This window comes from Pyrus communis, chromosome 11 (assembly GCF_963583255.1).
Source record: "Pyrus communis chromosome 11, drPyrComm1.1, whole genome shotgun sequence".
NCBI lineage: Eukaryota > Viridiplantae > Streptophyta > Magnoliopsida > Rosales > Rosaceae > Pyrus > Pyrus communis.
In genome coordinates this window covers 21,244,518-21,261,757 of record NC_084813.1, presented here as the reverse complement: position 1 = coordinate 21,261,757, position 17,240 = coordinate 21,244,518, and the positions used below count along the sequence as shown (strand labels likewise).

General features: G+C 37.0%; 1 long non-coding RNA gene and 1 pseudogene across 2 annotated transcripts; both read right to left on the bottom strand.

Annotated features, from left to right (window-relative positions):
* Positions 1-503: 503 nt before the first annotated feature.
* On the bottom strand, positions 504-4,194 carry LOC137709317 (uncharacterized). Of its 2 annotated transcripts, none has more exons than XR_011064849.1 (5): positions 4,019-4,194; positions 3,508-3,587; positions 3,083-3,210; positions 2,035-2,887; positions 504-1,439 (listed from the first exon to the last, which is right to left on the bottom strand). It is a non-coding gene; the product is annotated as an uncharacterized lncRNA (long non-coding RNA). The 2 variants fall into 2 exon arrangements; XR_011064848.1 differs by lacking the exon at positions 504-1,439 and adding an exon at positions 1,782-1,951.
* A 10,317-nt stretch (positions 4,195-14,511) lies between these two features.
* Positions 14,512-15,841, bottom strand: LOC137749455 (transcription factor MYB4-like; annotated as a pseudogene).
* Between the last annotated feature and the right edge of the window lie 1,399 nt (positions 15,842-17,240).

Here is a 17,240-nt window from a genome sequence, read left to right as displayed (position 1 = left end):
CCACTCCCACTCCCACGTTCCCTCTCTCCTTCTCTCATTCCCATTTTAAAAACAAAAATCAAAATAAAAAATATTAACACACACAAAATATGTAGGTATATGCTGGTGTCATATATGGCTCAAGAATTATTATTATTATTATTTTATTTTTTTTGACTAAAAAATTGCAAGGTCAATCATACTCCAACATTGCTATTATGAAAAGAGACTATAAGGTAAATTGATTAAAAACAACAACAAAAATACAAATGTCAAGAGGGATATGAAGCCTAACCCTAACCTTAAAAAAGCCATGAACAACCACCCAAAACCACTTCTAACATAACCTATAACAAAGAAGCTGAAAAATTATGAGAGTAAGTAGATGCAAAAAGAAGGGCATGAATCCGACAAATGAACACCAGGGTGATCAATACCATAAAAGGCTAGACAGTCAGCAACTTGATTACCCTCTTTAAAATTAAGAGAAAGATGAACTTGCATAGAAGATAATAAAACTCCACAATTATGCTAACGAACTAAAAGCCACCAAGGCACCGTCGTCAAAGAAGACGAAGATGAAAAGAGAAAGTGAACACCTCAATAATTTTGGAGCCTTTGCAGGACGTCCATGAATGATGACACCTCAATAACTTTTGGAGCCTTCGTAGGACGTTCATGAAAGCCAACAGAATGAAGAATGTAAAGCTCTTCCACTAAATTCTTCATAAAACCAAAATTAAGAGAATCAACCAGAATCTCATTATTATCCCGTAATTTTCTCTTTTGAGATTTTGAAATCACCAAAGTCATATCATCCTCAACTTGGTTAGAAATATTATTTGCTCGATCTAAATCATTGTTTCCATGCTCATCAACATTACTTAAAAAGCATCTTCCTCCACCATAGTGTACCAATCATTGACTTTTTGTATTTCAGGAAAGTAGTGCTATACTTACCATTTAGTTGTACCATCACTTATACCATCTCTCTAATAGAAGTAGGGCCCACCAACTCATGTGGTTCCCATCTCTATTAAAGAGATGGTACAAATAGATGGTAAAAATAGCATTTTTTATTTCAGAATGAACTTGAGGTGATAAAGGATGACGCGCCACTTGAACTGGAAAACCAGCTTAAATTGAATTATTAGCACTATTTCTCCCAGAGAACACAAGAGAAGAGTTTACCTGAACACCTCTAATGGGAGAATCATTCTGAGAATCTGAAACCTGTTCGGAGGTTGTATCATTGTCATCAACTAAACCCTCCACAGAATGTGAGGGAGAAGCCTCATTCAAACCTCTCGCACCCGAGATGGTATCATTACTAACCAAACTTGCCTTAGCCAAGTGACTAGCCACATGATCGTGAGAAGGAACTGGGAGTATCCAAAACGTGTGTGGAAGCCGCTTCATTGTTATCATTTAAACCCTGAACAACATGTGTAGGGGAAGCACTACAAAAAATATGGGCATTGTGCACAATAAGTTATTTGCACCCTATGATGCCAAAGGGCACCAACATATACGCTCATAGAGCAATAGCAAAAATGCAGTAACCAAAAACTTATATGTGCCCTCTATGAGCGTGGCCATTGGTTATTGGGCACAATTTGGCAATTGGTGCTCAAAAGGTTGGCACAATAGGCTGCCTATTTGTGTCATAATTCTGACAGCCATGTCAGATGACAGAACCAACCATATAGAGCACAATTTTCAAATCGTGCCAAATAGGTTATGTTTAAAAAAAAAAATGTAAAAAGTTGAAATAAAACAAAAAATTTAAAATTTTCATAAAATCACACATAATTTACATAATTTACGACAAATCCTACGTAATTAACAACCAAGTCCTTCAGGATCCCATCCTCCCACTACAGGCGTTGAACCCAAGTTCTTCATGCAATGAAGCTCACTTAACCACAATCCCTTATTGCATATAACTTTTAAAGAGTCCCAGAACTTGTTTCTGATTGAAAAACAGATCTTTTACAGAACAGTCAAAAGAAAACACGAAGAGCTAAGAACAATATATTGAAAACAGAGCAAGACCTTTCATCTCTGTGAAACATCTGCTGCAAGCATGGCAGCATATGGGGAACACTAGTCTCTGGCAACTTTCACCTTCATGCCACCTGCATATAAACACACACACACACACACACACACACACACACACACACACACACACATATATATATATATATATATATATATATATATATTTAAACCTTGTATGTACAAAAGGGTTCACAACACCAAACTCCAAAATGAGACTGAAAATCTTTCATTAGAGTATTAGACTAATAAGTTTATACTAGCAAGAGTGCCCACGCAGTGCTGTGGGTTTTGAAACTGCATAAAACACGTAGAAAGTGTTAAATATATATATGATAAGCCATACTAATATACATGTGGAAATCTATTTACAACCCTATAAACAATGAGTAGTGTTGAACTTCTTTAATCTAATGGGTTTGTTTCTACCCAATTCAATTCAATTCATCGTTATAACTACTCCAATTGAATAGGAATAGCAAATAGGAAAAGGCAGAATAAATTAGGAGTACCTGGTCACGGGACTTGTCTCAGCTTTAAGAAGCAATCAAACAATAGAAATGGAATGTCAATAATGAAGCCGCACAAATATTCATAAAAAACATGCTTCCAAGTGTTCAAGAAAAGACAACAAAAAATGAGATTTTCCTATCAACATATCCAATAAACAGAAAATTGAATAGCTTTACACATATCTGATAACAATAAGAGTTTCATTTGCTCTGACAAAAAGAGTGAGCATTTTTCTATTGGAACAACTAAACGTCCAATGTACCTTAATAACAAAAGGAAGCAAATCCGAATCGACACGAGGAACCATAACCGTATAAGGATTTTCATCCTCTTCCTGGAAAAGAAGAAAAAAATTTAGTAAATATCATTTCCGGAAAAAAATATTCTTCCAACATTAATAAGACCTCTAGTAATGTTGTATATACTTCCTAGAAATCAAAAACCAAAAGTATTAATGGTAGATTAACCGCTTACAAGTATGAGGAATAACACGAAGGTAAAAGTACACCTCTACAAATAGATTAGTTACCTCAAAATAAATAGATTTATCAGTTAATGCAACTTTGGTGCTTCCTGCTGGAACTATTGCAAAAAATTCTCTCCTCATAAAGGTTTGGACTTTGACATGTCTGGTATGATTTTCTTCCTTCGTGAATCCTACATAAACAAGACTAGTTCAACTTGAGCTTCCTAGAACAATAAGGAGAATTACTTTGAGAATTTAACAGGCATGCACATAAACCTATAATGAAAATGTAATACCTGAAACAACCCTACACATGGACATTAAAAGCATGCAAACGAAATTTTATAATCTAGTTGAAGCTGATGATCATAAGTATATCAATTAATCGCTCTACTTGTCATGGTTATCAGAAGCCTTAATTCAAACATCTAAAGTTAGTAAAATAACAGAAGTTCATCAACATAAGTCCTCAGAGTATGCCTTCTCACCCGCAAGAGCCTTAAATAGACTACGTGCTGTGGACCTATCAGCACACCAGAAATAGCAGGAGCCATTTCTCCAACTGAACCTGAAAAACAAACAGAGTCTGAAGAATGAAGTTGAAAAATAAATAGATATATGATGAATGAACCTAAAAAGAAGCTTTCTTCGAACCATTAGCAAGATCTACACGATAAGATTCTCCTATTATAAATATGAGTTTTGGAATGGAGGTTCCTGTGGATGCGCCAACATTTCCAGAAACAAAAACCAAATTACTACATTTGCCAGATACTAATCTCAAAACCAAAGTTTCGCCGAATAGAACAAAAAAACAAAATTGGCTTCAACTGCCCAATAACCAAATTCAAATTCCAAAATTCTAGAACAAAATCAGGTTTCTAGGTTCAAGACACAATAAATAAATAAATACACATACAGATGGCTACTATAAATTCAAATATTTTTGAAATCATTAGATCCCAAAACTGAAAGTTTTTATTTTGAAATATCACTTACGTCGGAGGACAGCCCAGGAGGAGAGGATCGGAAAGAGGATTCTGGAGGTACAATTTTACGATCGTTGATGACCGGTGTACGGCGGCGCTGTTGCGCGAACGAGGTGAGGGAAAGAAGGGGAGGAGAGAAAGAAGGGAAGGGAGAGAGTTGGGAGGTCTGTCTCAAATAGAAAGGGAAAGAAGTGGAGAGGGGAGTCGGTTAGTTTCATGACTTCACTTTATTATTGGGCACAATAATTATTTGGGTAAAGAAAGTACAAAAAACTACCTTAATTATTGGGGTCACGATAGTTTCATACCTCATCTTTTAAAATTGACAATGTCATACCCCATCTTACGAATTTGTGACAATGTCATACCTCCGTCAATTTTTCTGTTAAGTGCTGACGTGGCTTGATTCGGCTCCACTTTCTATTAAAAAATCATTAAAATATTATTAAAAACTATAAAAAATATATTTAATATTATTTAAATATTAAAATAATAATAAAAAGTAAAAAAAAAAAAAAAAAAACACCATCAGTTCATCCTTTTCCCCCCCCTCCCCCCTCCTCTCTCTTCTCCCCATCTTCATTTTCTTCCCCCCACCTGAAAACCCAAAAAAAAAAGAAAAAAAAAATTGAAAACCCAACAACCCCCCTGAAAGAACAAGAAGGAGAAGGAGAAGGAGGAGGAGGAGGAGGAGGAGGAAGAAGAAGAAGAGTAAAAAAAGGAGGAAGGGAAATAAAAAATAAAAAATTCCCCCCCTTTGTCGGCGCGGAAGAAGAAGAAGGGAGAAGGAGAAGGAGGAAGAAGAAAAAGAGGAAGAAAAAAAAAAAAAAAATTTGAAAACCCATCAACACCCCTCCCTGTAAAAGAAGAAGAAGGAGAAAGAGAAGGAGGAAGAAGAAGAAGAAGAGGAAAAAAAGGAGGAAGAAGAAGAAGAAGAAGAAGAAGAGGAAAAAAAGGAGGAGAAAAAAATAAATAAATAAATTTGAAAACCATCAACTCCCCTGCGGAAGAAGAAGAAGAAGAAGAAGGAGAAGGAGAAAGAGAAGGAGGAAGAAGAAGAAGAAGAGGAAAAAAAGGAGGAAGGAAAAAAAAAAAAACATTTGAAAACCATCAACTCCCTTGCGCAAGAAGAAGAAGGAGGAGGAAGAAGAAGAAGAGGGGAAAAAAAAATTTGAAAACCCATCAAACCTCAAATCCACCACTCTCATCCATTCTCCACATTCTCTTCCGTACCCATCCTCCATCTTCTTTGCGCACCCAAGATCCCGCCAACGGGATCTGGGTTTTTTTTTTTTTTTTTTTTTTTTTTTTTTTCTGGGACTCCCCTACGGAGGAAGAAGAATAAGGAGGAAGAAGAAGACGAGGGAAAAAAAAAAATTTGAAAACCCATCAAACCCCAAATCCACCACTCTCATCCATTTTCCACATTCTCTTCCGTACCCATCCTCCATCTTCTCTGCGCACCCAAGATCCCGCTGACGGGATCTGGGTTTTTTATTTTATTTTATTTTTCTGTGTTGCAGGAGAGAGAAGAGTGTGGGTGTGGGTGTGGGGGAAACTGAGTATGGGTGTGGGGGAAGACAAATTGGATTTTTTTTTTTTTTTTTTTTTTGTTGGGATTTGCAGGTGGGGGAAGAAGATGAAGATGGGGAAAGGAGAGAGGAGGGAGGAGGGGGAGGGGACGACGAAATGAGGTTTTTTTTTAATTTTATTTTTATTAAACTTTTTATTATTATTTTAATATTTAAAAAATATTAAATAATTGTTTTTTAGTTTTTAATAATTTTTTAATAGAAAGTAGGTTCCGAATCAATCCATGTCAGCACTTAACAGAAAAATTAACAGAGGTATGACATTGTCACAAATTCGTAAGATGGGGTATGACATTGTCAATTTTAAAAGATGAGTTATGAAATTGCCGTGACTCCAATAGTTGAGGTACTTTTTTGTACTTTACCCTAATTATTTTTTGTGCTGCGTGATATTAATAATTGATTATATATATATATATATGTGTGTGTGTGTGTGTGTGTGTGTGTGTGTGTGTGTGTGTGTGTTGTAAACCCATTTGATTGAACGATCTTAGGGTTTAGAGAGAGAGGGTCGATGACAATTAGAGAGAGGAGAGAGTGATTTAATTGTGAGGTGTGTTTGTATCACTCCATTGTGTCTTTATTTATAGTAATAGGATAGGCAAAAACCTTTCCCTTTAGGATTACAAAATTTAATAGGTAATCAACTCTTAATAAGAATATAAAATACATTATCGTATCTTCTAGGATTTACACAATCAGATTCCTATTACAAATATGGACTCCCCCTTGAGTGTGTAAATACTCAACAAACCATCGCATCAGATCTTCAGCAGATAAGGTAGAATAGTTGATGAAGTCATCGGCACAACGGGTGAATGCAAGTCTCAAATTTAAGAAAGTATGCATTTGTAGTTAAACTCATAAAACTTCGCTATGGTAAAAACCAAGGCATGAGGAAAACCCATAAACTAAGGAAAAAAGTGAGAAGTATGCAGAATGTCTAAAACAAACGTCAAATAGGACGAAAGTAGTGAACTCAACGGAGTATGATCATCCCAGGATGGGTGCCTCGTTAAAACCTCGTTATGTAGTGGGAAAAATGCCCCTAATCGTAGGAAAAATAGCACATTAAGATCATGTAAGTATGCATCTAGATACTCCCCATGAGTTAGACATAACTTTAAAATAAGAGAACTACAAGTGATTCAACTCAAATAATTTACGCATACCGATTCCTTGGACGAGCTTTTGAAAATTAAACTTTGGCAACGACTTGGTGAAGAGATCGGCCAGGTTGTCCTGGGAATGGATTTGCTTGACTTCAATGTTCTGATGCTGCTGTTGTTGGTGTGAGGAAAAGAACTTCAGTGTTATGTGCTTGGTGTTGTCTCCCTTGATGTATCTTTTCTTTAACTGTTCGATAGATGTTGCATTGTCTTCAAAGATCATCGTAGGAAGGTCAACGACTGATGTAAGATCACTAGTGATTCGAATATGTTCCATAACTTCTCTCAGCCAAAAGCATTCACGTGATGCTTCATGTAGGGTAAGAATCTTATCATGGTTCGATGAAGTCGTAACTAGCGTTTCCTTGGTAGACCTCCAAGATATAATGATGTCTCAAATGGTAAAGACATAACCCATTTAAGAACGTGCCCTATGTGGAACAGACAGATATCCATCCTCTACGTAACCAACAAGGCAAGAATCAATTTGAGAACCATAAGGGGCGTTAACACTCGAAGATTCGTGGGTATAGAACAAGCCCAAATCCGTAGGACCCTTGAGGTAGTGGAAAATGTCTTTAACACCATTCCAGTGCCTGTGTGTGGGCGCATTGCTATATCTTGCCAAAAGATTAACAACGAAAGAGATGTCGGGTCTAGTACACTAAGTCAAGTACAATGAAGCCCCAATTGCACTTATGTATAGAACTTCGGGTTCCAAAATCTCTTCCTCATCCTCCTTTGGATGGAAGGGATCTCGTTTAACATCTAGAGTCTGAACGTTAGCATGCCTATCTCCCTCTAACAACGGGAAAACTACCTTATTAAAGTGACAATCTGCAAAACGTGTGGTAAAGAGATCTCGTGTCAAGGGTTCTAAGCAGCGAACTATTGATGGTGAATCATAAACGACATAGATTCCTATTTTTCTCTGAGGACTCATTTTGGTACGGAGTGGCGGCGATATTGGCACATAAATGGTGCTCCCAAACACCCGTAAATGTAAGACGTCAGGCTCGTATCTAGTTACTAACTGTAACGGTGAATGTGGTTGGGTAACGGTGGGCTTTAGGCGGACCAACATAGCTGCGTGCAATATTGCATAGCCCCAGGCAGATACTGGCAGTTTGGTTCTCATAACCAAAGTCCAAGCTATCAATTGAATGCGCTTTATGAAAGCTTCTGCCAGGCCGTTTTGGGTGTGACCATGGGGTACAGAATGTTCCACATCAATCCCTATTGACATGCAATAATCGTCAAAAGTTTGTCATGTAAACTCTCCAGCGTTATCCAGTCGAATCGACTTAATTAGATAATCAGGGTGGTGAACCCTTAGCTTAATAATTTGAGCTAGGAGTTTAGCAAACGCAGCGTTGCGTGTGGACAACAGGCAAATATGTGAGCATCGTGTCGATGCATCAACCAACACCATAAAGTATTTAAATGGTCCGCATGTTGGTTGGATAGGTCCAAAAATATCCCTTTGAATCCTCTGAAGAAACTTAGATGGGTCATACCAAAAATGTCGCTTTGAATCCTCTGAAGAAACTTAGATGGGTCATGAATAATCTTTGTATGTGAGAGTTGAGTATTTAACTTCCCTAAAGAACACGCTTTGCATGACGGGAGTTTAACATAGGGATGTAACCGATGCCCATGTGAAGATTTAAGGATATGGCGCATCATGTCACGTCCAGGATGTCCCAAATGGTCATGCCAAAGCAACAAAGTGTCTTGGAACTCAAGCATATGGTTGGCTACACTGTGGGCTTCTATGTCACGAATGGTTGTGATGTACAACCCACTCAGCAAACGTTCCAACTTTTCATGAACACGCTTCTGGCCATATTCGTACAATGTGATACAAAGAAATTTAGAACCATTACTTCAGTGGTTTCGATATGATATTGATTCTCTCAAATATCTCTAAAACTCAGCAACTTTCTTCTGAAACATGGAGAATAAAGTGCCTCATTAATGGTTAAGATAGTACCATTGGACAACATGATAAGAGCCTTTCCGTATCCTTCAATCAGGTTGGACGGGCCTGAGAGGGTTGTCAAATGAGCTTTGTTGGGTATTAAGTTAGTAAAATAGTGTCGTTTACGCAAGATGATGTGCGTGGTTACACTATCTTCCAGACAACTAACTTCCCTACTAGACATACCTAGAAATAAATTAATTGAATTGGTCACATGCATAAATATAAGTCCATTCATTCAATTAAGCAATTTGAGAAAATAATATTCATTCAAATAACAATCCATAATTCAAAACAAGCCAAAACCAAACAAATTATTCCAAATACTTAGAAAAATTGTTCAAAATTAAACAATAAACCTAGAAAAATAGGGGGTAGGGCCGGCCACTCATAGTGGGTTTGGCCACTAGGGGTAAACACCCTAAAAACATGTATAATTTATTCATCCATAGGAGCTGACGCCTCTTGAAAATCTGATATCTCCATTGATATAGTTGAATCTTGCGGATGATCCACATATGCAAAGTTAGACTCACGACGGGAATGATACTTCGCAATAGCCTCAGGAGAAGCTTGGCATACGCGTGACCAATTATCCCTTGATTCACAGCAGTAGCACATGTCTACTTCAATAGAAGCAGGCTGAACGGGAGCTTTGCCCTTGTTCTTGTTTGAGCTCATATGTCATACTCTATCATTGGCATAGGCGGCATCGATTCATTCGATTACGTTTTACTCTTCAAAATCCATCTACAAATTTCCATAGCTGGTTACAAAAAAATCCACTTTTATTCAAGTTTGGGGTTTTAAGGGCAAGTGATGGACGCTGCTGGGTCACATTTCCTCCCTTAAGTGCGACACTTTATTAACCTTGGGCTCGTGGTGGGGATTACCGCCCATTGCCACGGCCACGACGAATCTTTCGTCGTTTATGGCTGCTAAAATTGGTCGCATGCGCTTCAGGCGTGGCGTTCGAGCCAGTCGGTTGAGCTTGATGATTCTTTATCAAAAGCTGGTTCTGCATTTCAGCAACAAGTAAAACAGAGATTAAATCTAAAAACTTGGTGAATTTCTGTGCCTGAATTGTTGTTGCAGAACAATATTGGTGGCATGGAAGGTGAAATAGGTCTTCTCCAGGAGATATAATTCAGGTAGTTCCACTTTGTTAAATTTCAACAATGAAAGGATTCTACAAACTTTAGAGTTATATTCATTCACGGACTTAAAGTCCTAGAATCGAAGATGATGCCAATGTGTCTTGCTTCAGGCAAGTATATGTCTTTCTGGTGATCGAAACGGTAGGCCAGAGCAAGCCAAAGGGTGTGTGGGTCCTCCTCACTGAAGTACTCGGTCTGCAGTGCATTATGGATGTGTCTTCGAATGAAGATCATTGCATTAGCCTTCTGAGCTTCGTCAATAGGTTTGTTGGCGACGGATGCCTCGATGATGGCTCTAATACCCTTTGTAGTGAGATGAAGCTTCACATCTTGAACCCACTTCAGATAGTTTCTTTTGGAGACTTTTAGAGCAAAGAAATCGAGCTTGTTCAAGTTCGACATGTCCCTAAAACGGAGGAAAAAACGTGATTAGTCATATGGTAAGCCATAGACATATATCGTAGAACATACATGTTCTATAGACATGTATTGGTTTAATTTGTGCATGAAAACTATAGGTTTCATGTGGTATGTTTTGAATGAAAACTTCAGGTTTCAAAGGCATTAAATTTGAAACTACATGTTCAATTTAGTTTTATGAACAATTAGTTCATAATGAGAGGTTCCTAAAAAGAAACACAGAATGCAATATACTAATTTAAATATAGTGGGTTTGAGTTTCTTCTGGAACTCAAGTGTGAAAGCTTCGTTACTACGAAAGTACGTCAACGGTTCAAAGTATAAAAATAAATTATTGAATCGTTAATGTCTAAAAGTGATATTCAGGTTGATAATTTTGGATTCATTATCAGATTAATGGGCTGCAGGTCACTTTTAATTAATTCAATAAATGGGGCCATACGGGGTCGATTGTAGAAGCAAAATAATACTAAAATAATAGTATTGGGTCGAAAATACCATAGCCCAAAAAATAGGGCTGGGTACCTTGAGCAAAAGGGCTCGAAGGTGGGATGTAGGCCATGGGTCGGGTTGGAAACAAAAAACCCAGCAGCAGGGATGCTGGTTTTGGGCCTCAAAAATAGGCGGGAGACTTGGGCCCAGCACGGGGCTGGCCTAAGTGTGGCGCGGGAAACCCCATCTAACCTAAGTTCGGTTTAGGTCGTAAGGGTGAGCCCAGCTACATGGGTTGGCTGCTTGTTATGCGGGCCAGGGCTAAGACAAAGCCCAGCAAGCATGAGAGCTTGCTAGCGTAGGCCGAGACCAAGAACTGTGGCTGCAAGCACGTGTCTGGGAACAAACCCAGGATGCTTCTGGCATGTGGGTTTGGGCTTGGGTGGACCAGGCCTTTCAGGCTCGTGTGATACGGAACCCAAGCCGAGGCTTGGTTATGTCCGAAAGGGAGCAGCAAGCCTAGGAGGTTGCGCAGGTGGTCAGGGCGTCGGGGCGACGCCATCCCACAGTAGTGCCGCAATAAATCACCCGATTTATTTTTTTGTTTTTTGTTTTTTCGAATCTAGGGTTGAAAAACCCTAATTGCTTTTAATTTATGAATATACTTTGACTCACATATTCTGCATAGCAAATATAATTGCGTAATGCATGAAACAAATATATAAACATATACAATATATATATATATAGACACACACACATCTTAAGGAAAATATTAACATAAAAAGGGTTCATGCATCATGAGGAATGTTTTCATGCTTCGTTGACGTTTCAAATATCTTCTTTTATTTTAAGCGTATCTTGTTCATGAGTCTTTCAAGATAATTGTATCAAAAATCCAAAATTTTCTACCAAGCCGTTTGACCGTGGCAAAGAAAAGAAAGCCTAGCGCGCACCTTTCCTATATTGACATTTTTGGACATTTTGGGTATTTTGGAGGTCAAGATGACATATTTTAAGGAAGGTTCCTTCTAAGGATTTGTTGGGGACGTCTTCAGCTTTCAAAAGAGACATTTTAGAACCACATTGAAGTTGATTTGGTCAATCAAAATTTTTTTTTTTTTTTTTTTTTTGAAGTCTGAATTTGACTTTAAATAAGAAACCTTTTATTAGCTAATTTATTATTTTATTATGTTTCCTAAGACTTTTTTAGGTGGGATTTTATCTTGCAGTAGCATAAATAAGGCTATTTGGCCATTAGGTTGAGGGCACACTACTTTAGAGAACTCGGTTAGAGAGCTTTTGTCAATTCAAGTTTATTTACACAGTGTTTTCTATCCATGTTTTTAATAATATTTTGCTTTATGATTGTGTGTAACTAATTTGTTTTGCTAGGGCGAGGCCATGAGTCTTAGCATGAATATGTAGTATTTATTTCATTACTTATGATATTATGCATGCATACTTTGAATTATTAATCTACTATGTTAAACTGTCTTTATGTCTTGATGATTGCCCACCATTAGGATGTTTAGATAAGTAATCGGATGCAATTCGGTAGGAATATCACCGGAGAATTAAGTAATGCTTCTTGTGGTTAATAATTGTAATTTCACTTAAGATAAATATCACGCTCTTGGGGATTGCATGGTTTTTCAAAGGGTTTTCACAAAACATAATGAGTCTTGCATGTTCATATTAGATCTAAATATTATAGACATATTGCATGTTAGATATGCGTTCTTACTTGAATATCATGAGGAGAATATGCATTAGAAAAACCTAACCTTCAAAGTTGCATGTGTAATTCATAAGTAATTGGTTAAACAACATTCAATTATTAAGGTGACGACGGAACCTGAGTGCTTAAATTGATTTTCAAACTATTTTCTTTTGTTTTTTTTTACTTAGCCAATTTAATTAATTGTTTTTATTTAAATTTGTTTTTAATATTTTAAGTTACAAAATCAACATTTTCCAACCTTTGTTTTAAGTAGTTAATTAAGAATTGGCTTAATGCAAATTGTTCATTCAATCCTTGTGGAGAATGACCTTGCTAGAGCCGACTGTACAACAATTACCTTGTTCTCTTGCAAGTATTTTTAAGTGTTTTTATTCCTACTTCTGTAGGTAGTAAAAATCTTATTACAAACCTATGGCTCGAGACATCAATTGTCAATATAATTGTGTTGACCTTCAAAATTACAAAGTCTACGTGGCACACAAGTCGAGTCACGATTGAGCTAACTATCTCCTTCTTGTGAATGCAGGCATGCTAACTAGTGACCGAGGTTGGTCGTAAAGTAGGTGTGGTGGTAGTGTCAAACGTGTTGTTGACAGAATACTCAATGACTATCGAGGAATGACGCCTCTCAGCCCAGGGTTCTAAAACCTAAAGACAAGATTACTTAATTCATTGTGAAGTTCAGGATCTTTTGCATTAGGTTCGGCAGCTTCAACTATATTTGTGAGAATATACGTACACCTGGTCAGTTTCAGGCTGAATGGGTAAAGATACTCACATGAGATGAGTGTCCTTATGGTGAATATGATTCGGCCGTATGATGCTGAACTCTGAAATATACTTGCAAGTAACTAATCATATAACACTTCACTTCAATGGGGAAACTAATGAAGTGACCTCTTTCAGCGAAAGAATCAAAGACTTTTCGCCAACTGAGACTTAGATAGGTAACCAACAGAACTAGAAGTAATGGTGTTTTACCAAACTGAAGACACTCTTAGGCCGACTAGTTTTACGACTCTAGTGATGTTCACCCAAATTGAATATGTTGCTACTTTGCCAACCCGGTGATGTTTAACCAAACTGAATATGTGCTAACGGATGGGTTCAGATAATTAGTATTTTTCTCATAGTTATGAAAAGGTTTCATGTAGAGCATTATGAGTTATTTGTTGAGTTGAAGGGGATTCTCACGTTGTAGAACCACTTCTATTTATAGGGAGATTACGTGATAACCAAGCTTGCTAAGGTAAAGTCATAATAGAACTATGCCTTTTCAGCACCCACCTGGGTGTTCGTGACGTTATCTCTTCAATCCCCTCTTTAACCGAAACTCATTATGCACTTAATTCATTATTTATAACCATAGATTTTGATTCCTAAATAATTCGAATCTTATCTAAACCCATCCTGATCCTTAGCAATTTTAATTCAACCAGGACTCGACCGGGCCACGTCTAAGTCTAACCTTTAGTAATCCTACTTCCACTAGAACTCGGTTGAATCGTGCTTTTCTGAGTGAAGAAAGCCAAATGACTTGAAGGATCACCATTAGGCCGAGAATCATGACCTTCTAACTTGAATTACCTTTCCTCAGCCTAAATCCGATATTTCAGACTCAAAACAAATTGATTTCTTTTAGTTTCGAACCTTAATTGCTTAGGAGTACTAGATATACCTTTCATACATTATTTAACTCTCTCCTTGTCTGTCTTTGCATGCTTGTGTGAGAAGATAGGGTACATGGTCCAGCTAGGACTCCTCAACTTGTTGGAGAAAATAAATCCCAATTGACAATTATATAAGAGATCAGATCGCCACTATCATGTGATCTCTCAAAGTCTCAAATTCAAGTTCCAGATATCTATAATTGCCGACTGTTAATTAGTTCTTGCTTAGAGATAGCATCCCCATTGCTCGATCTGTATGAAATTTAAGACATTCTTTATTATGTGGCACAGCCTCGCTCGTTAAGCAATAACAAGCCTTAAGTAAACAAGAGCTAAGTTTATCTTAAGTAGTCTGCATCATTAATTAAATAATTGTTTTGCAATGTTGGCATCACCTGGTGGAACCAGTCCATACCATCATGAGTATCGTAGAACGTTACAAATGGTGATGATAAAATTCCCTCCTCCCTCAGGTATGTAATTGGATAGTACTCACTTTGGACGTCATTCATCATATTGTCCGGCTGAAATGGTTCGGTCCAAAAATCTCCACTCGATTTGTCTAATATTGTTTCTGATGAAGCTAGAGTACCATCTTCAGCAGAGAAATAACTAACGATAGGTTGATCATGTCCATGATTTATGTTGGAGCTCAAGGAGGAGTGGCCACTGGAAAATGTTTCAGGGGACAACGGAGAGCTCTCCAAAATTTGGGGACCAATATTATCATGTTTAGGAGCACTTTGAGCTTCTAATTATGTATTTTGGCTAGTTACTGATGGGGCATCACTTGACTGCTCTGTCGTTTGAGATAGTGCTGTTGAATTTTGCTTCGTGAGCTTCTTAAAATAGGTATGCCAATGATTTTTAATATCATTGTCTGTTCTTCCTGGTAATTTAGCAGCAATCGTTGACCATCTACATATTGAGGAAATAAATTTTCATTATAAAACGACCAACATTTTATGGCGTTCCTAATAGATCATTATCGTTATAGAAGTGTTATGGACATTTTCTTTGTAAACTTATATATAATTAGTTACTTTGAATATATAATTAATTCATGAACTAAAGAAGAAATCATACTTGTTCCCGAATTCTTCATGTAATTTGATGATCAAATTGTTTTCTTCTTGAGAGTAGTTTCCCTGTTTTAAACCCGGTTGAAGATAGTTCATCCATCTTAGTCTGCAACTTTTACCACACCTTGCTAAACCTGCAGTGAGATTATATGCAAAACAAACCAGTATATTTGATCACTACCTCACTCCTTGAATTGTCCGATAAATCATGCATGGTTATTGCTTGAAGGTTCCTTAACTACATATGTGATCGAAACCAAAAGCTAAATGATGATGAGTTTTGGAAATTATGGTCAAATTAGTCACACATACTCTCATAGTTGAATGGGATGAAAAAAAAAGTTCACAAATTAGCCCAGAACGTTGTAGTCTTGTAGATAACCTATGTTATATGAGATTAAGCTTAAGAAAATTCTTTGAAGACACAATAAAGATGTTATTTTATGTACTTACCAGCAAGTTTGGGAAGTGCACGCCAGTTCTTGTGACCGTGCTTATCAACATAAGCTTTTAACATACTGTCTTCTTCAGGACTCCATGCTCCTTTCTTTAGCCCATTTTTGTCATAGAAGGGCGCTCTCACCATCTCGTCGACTCCTCGCTTTCCCTCTCTGTTTTTTTATTTTTTTATTTTATCAAAATAACACTCGAGCAGTATTTTCCCACCCACACAGACACACATCTTTATATGATTAGAGTGAACATGCGGTGACTGTAAAATATCACGTGAAACGGGAACAAGAGGTAAATTCAACAGCTATAGGAAAAGAGCATTAATCTTTTTATCATTTATGAAACGTGTGCTAATTTGACCGAAGATTATAAGTGCTTTTCTTAGTGATTTCTTTAAGAACTTTATTATTATTATGCATACCGGCCGCCACAAGGTGATTCCTTGGCAACATGATGGTATTTTAACAATTAAGCTTAAATTCACAATGAACTTTGGAGGCTAATGGTATACTTCATTTGCACGTAAACAAGTCCCCACACCTATAATTATTATGGTGTGCTAACTATACTTTACACTCTTGAAGTTTGAAGTGATTTTAAAAAGATTGGCCACGAGATTATAATTTTCAAACATTACGTACATAAGTTTTGAAATTGTATAAATTGTAAAATGTACACTTTTTGACTCTTTGAATATTTAATCCTCCATTAAATTGATGATTTTTATTTGTCAATGTGGCTTACACATTAGCGCCCATATAAGGCCCCTATGCTCACCATGTCATTAATTTAATGAAGAATCAAACAATCAATCCCACAAAAAGCATGAATTAATACAATTTAATAACTTACAATGTAAAATGAGAGAATTAAAAATTCATGACCCATTTTGAAAATCAACTCAAACCTCAAAAGTTTAAAATGTAGCAACTATATCATTTTTGTCTTTGACCACAAATATTATACATATAATTAAATAGGTGAGCCAATATTTTAGTGAATAAGGTGTTGGGTTTCTACCTATGCGTTATAGGTTCAAAACTCTCAAGAACAACAACAGCAAAGCCTTATCACACTAAGTGGGGTCGACTATATGAATCATAGAATGCCACTGCGCTTAGTTTTGTGCCAAGTCTTCCGTGATGTCCAAGTACTCTAAGCCTTTTGTTAGAGTATTTTTCCAAATTTTTCTAGGTCTTCCTCTACCCCTTTAGCCCTGAGCCTCTTTCTCATAATCGCATCGCATCTTCTAACCGAAGCATCTGTAGGTCTTCGTTTCATATGTCCAAACCATCTATCGATTTTCTTTCATCTTATCTTCATTTTCGGGTACTCCTACTTTACCTTAGATATCCTCATTCCTAATCCTATCCTTTGTCGTGTACCTATATATCCAAAGAAGCATTCTTATCTCTGCTACATTCATTTTTGTTACGTGTTGATGCTTGATCGCCCAACATTTCGTGCCATAAAGTATTGCTGGCCTTATTGGCATCTTATGAAATTTTCCCTTGAGTTCTAGTGGCATGCGA